The sequence below is a fragment of the Camelus bactrianus genome, unplaced genomic scaffold, assembly GCF_048773025.1.
Source record: "Camelus bactrianus isolate YW-2024 breed Bactrian camel unplaced genomic scaffold, ASM4877302v1 HiC_scaffold_45, whole genome shotgun sequence".
Classification (NCBI taxonomy): Eukaryota; Metazoa; Chordata; class Mammalia; order Artiodactyla; family Camelidae; genus Camelus; species Camelus bactrianus.
The window spans coordinates 1,571,467-1,575,653 of NW_027413961.1; positions in this window are offsets into that span (position 1 = coordinate 1,571,467).

Consider the following 4,187-nt stretch of genomic DNA (forward strand, 5'->3'; position numbering starts at 1 on the left):
AAGTTTCCCTTGCAACCCTTTCTATTTCTGCTACATGAAAGAACGTCTCTCCACATGCTCAGTTCTGAGAGATAATTGTGTGTGAAAGCCATTCTTCACCTAGCTTGTTGAGAATGCAAATTTTCTTTTCTGTTGGAAACTACACTCCATGTACATATATATGGGATGGTACTAGCTCCAACTGAGTTTTACAGGGAAAACTGCAGGGACTTCAAACCGGCACTAGGAAACAGACTCAGAACCCAGAGAAACAGTTTCTCCTGCAACCCGTTCACTATGTGCTAGGTGAACGAACGTCTCTCCACATGCTCAATTCTGAGAGAAAACTGTGTGTGAAAGCCATCCTTCACCTAACTTGTTGGGAACACAAAGATACTTCTCTGTTGCAAGCTAAAATCCATAAATATATATGGGTAGGTACTAGCTCCAACTCGGTTTTACAGAGAAAATTGCAGGAACTTCCAACGGACACTAGGAAACACACTGAGAAACCAGAGTAAAATATTCACTTGCAAGCCGTTCCCTTTGTGCTAGATGAATGAACGTGTCTCCAGATGCTCAGATCTGAGAGATAAGTGTGTGTGAAAGCCGTCCTTCACCTAGCTTGTTGGGAACACCAAGTTTCTATTCAGTTGCAAACTACACTCCATACATATATATGGGGAAGTAATAGCTCCTACTCGGTTTTAAAGTGAAAACTCCTGGAAATTCAAACTGGCACTAGGAAACAGAGTGAGAAACCAGAGTAAAAGTTTCTCCGGCTACTCGTTCACTTTGTGCTACGTGTACGAAAATCTCTCCACATGCTCAGTTCTGAGAGATAATTGTGTGTGAAATCCGTCCTTTAACTAGCTTGCTGGGATCACAAAGTTTCTTTTCAGTTGCAAAACACACCCCATACATATACATGTGGAGGTACAATCTCAAATCAGTTTTACAGTGAAAATAGCAGGAATTTCAATCCGGGACGTGGAAACAGACTGAGAATGCTGAGTAAAATTTTCTCTTCAAACCGTTCCCATTTGCAAGATGAACGAAGGTCTATCCACATGCTCAATACTGAGAGATATGTGTGAGTGAAAGCAGTCCTTCACCTAGCTTGTTGGGAAAACAAAGTTTCTTTTCAGTTGCAAACTACACTCCATACATATATATGGGTAGGTACTAGCTCCAACTCTGATTTACAGTGAAAATTGCAGGAAATTCAAACCGGCTGTAGGAAACAGACTGAGAACCCGGAGTAACACTTTCCACTGCTACCCGTTCCCTTTGTGCGGGATGAACGAAGGTCTCTCCAGTTGCTCAGTTCTGAGAGATATGTGTGTGTGAAAGCCATCCTTCAGCTAGCTAATTTGGAACACAAAGTTTCTTTTCAGTTGCAAACTACACTCCTTAATTATATATGGGGAGGTACTAGCTCCAAATGGGTTTTACAGTGAAAACTGCAGGAACTTCAGTCCGGCACTAGGAAACAGTCTCAGAACACAGAGTAAAAGTTTCTCCTGTAAACCTTCCATATGTCAAAAGTGAACGAACGTCTCTCCACATGCTCACTTCTGAGAGATAATTGTTTGCGAAAGCCATACTTCAGCAAGCTTGTTGAGAACGCAAAGTTTCTTTTCAGTTGCAAATATCACTCCATACATATATATGGCTTGGTACTAGATCCAAATGTCTTTTACAATGTAAAAAGCAGGAACTTCACACCGGCACTAGGAAACAGTCTCAGAACCCAGAGAAACAGTTTCTCCTGCAATCCGTTCCCTTTGTGCTAGGTGAACGAACGTTTCTCCACATGCTCAGTTCTGAGTGATAAGTATGTGTGAAAGTCGCACTTCACCTAGCATGTTGGGAACACAAAGTTTCTTTTCAATTGCAAACTACACCCCTTACTTATATATGGTGAGGTACTAGCTCCAACTGGGTTTTACAGTGAAAACTGCAGGAACTTCATTCCGGCACTAGGAAACAGTCTCAGAACCCAGAGTAATAGTTTCTCCTGTTAACCGTCCATTTGTCCTAGGTGAACGAACGTCTCTCCACATGCTCACTTCTGAGAGATAAGTGTGTGTGAAAGCCGCACTTCACCTACATTGTTGGGAAAACAAATTTTCTTTTCAGTTGCAAACTACAATCCATACATATATATGGGGAGGTACTAGCTCCAAAACGGATTTACAGTGAAAAGTGCAGGAACTTCAAACCGGCTCTAGAAAACAGACTGAGATCCCGGAGTAACACTTTCCCCTGCTAAACTTTCCAATTGTGCTGGATGAACGATCGTCTCTCCACTTGCTCAGATCTGAGAGATAAGTGTTTGTGAAAGCCGTCCTTCACCTAGCTAATTGGGAACACAAAGTTTCTTTTCAGTAGCAAACTACACTCCTTACTTTTATAACAGGGAGGTACTAGCTCCAACTGGGTTTTACAGTGAAAACTGCAGGATCTTCAGTCCGGCACAAGGAAACAGTCTCAGAACCCAGAGTAAAAGTTTCTCCTGTAAACCGTCCATTTGTCCTAGGTGAACGAACGTCTCTCCACATGCTCATTTCTGAGAGATAATTGTGTGTGAAAGCCGCACTTCATCTTGCTTGTTGGGATCACAAAGTTTCTTTTAAGTTGTAAAATACACTCCATACATATATATGGGTAGGAACTAGAACCAACTCTGTTTTAAAGTGAAAACTGCAGGAACTTCAAACCGGCTCTAGGAAACAGACTGAGAACCCAGAGTAATAGTTTCCCTGCTACCCGTTCCCATTGTGCTGGATGAACGAGCGTCTCTCCACATGCTCATTTGTGAGAGATAAGTGTGTGTGAAAGCCGTTCTTCACCTAGCTTCTTGGGAACACAAATTTTCTTTTCAGTTGCTAAATACACTCCATATATATATATGGGCAGGTACTAGCTCCAACAGGATTTTACAGTGAAAACTGCAGGAACTTCAAACCGGCACTAGGAAACTGACTGAGAATACAGGGTACAAGTTTCCCTTGCAACCCTTTCCATTTCTGCTACATGAACGAACGTCTCTCCACATGCTCAGTTCTGAGAGATAATTGTGTGTGAAAGCCATTCTTCACCTAGCTTGTTGAGAACGCAAATTTTCTTTTCAGTTGGAAACTACACAACATATACATATATATGCGATGGTACTAGCTCCAACTGGGTTTTACAGGGAAAACTGCAGGAACTTCAAACCGGCACTAGGAAACAGACTCAGAACACAGAAAAACAGTTTCTCCTGAAACCCTTTCACTATGTGCTAGGTGAACGAACGTCTCTCCACATGCTCAATTCTGAGAGATAATTGTGTGTGAAAGCCGCACTTCATCTTGCTTGTTGGGAACACAAAGTTTCTTTTAAGTTGCAAAATACTCTCCATACATATATATTGGGAGGAACTAGCACCAACTCTGTTTTAAAGTGAAAACTGCAGGAACTTCAAACCGGCTCTAGGAAACAGACTGAGAACCCAGAGTAATAGTTTCACCTGCTACCCGTTCCCAGTGTGCTGGATGAACGAGCGTCTCTCCACATGCTCATTTCTGAGAGATAAGTGTGTGTGAAAGCCGTTCTTCACCTAGCTTCTTGGGAACACAAAGTTTCTTTTCAGTTGCTAAATACACTCCATACATATATATGGGCAGGTACTAGCTCCATCAGTATTTTACAGTGAAAACTGCAGGAACTTCAAACCGGCACTAGGAAACTGACTGAGAATACAGGGTACAAGTTTCCCTTGCAACCCTTTCCATTTGTGCTACATGAACGAACGTCTCTCCACATGCTCACTTCTGAGATATAAGTGTGTGTGAAAGCCGCACTTCACCTACATTGTTGGGAACACAAATTTTCTTTTCAGTTGCAAACTACAATCCATACATATATATGGGGAGGTACTAGCTCCAAAACGGATTTACAGTGAAAAGTGCAAGAACTTCAAACTGGCTCTAGAAAACAGACTGAGATCCCGGAGTAACACTTTCCCCTGCTAAACTTTCCAATTGTGCTGGATGAACGATCGTCTCTCCACTTGCTCAGATCTGAGAGATAAGTGTGTGTGAAAGCCGTCCTTCACCTAGCTAATTGGGAACACAAATGTACTTCTCAGTTGCAAACTAAAATCCATAAATATATATGGGTAGTTACTAGCTCCAACTCGGTTTTACAGAGAAAATTCCAGG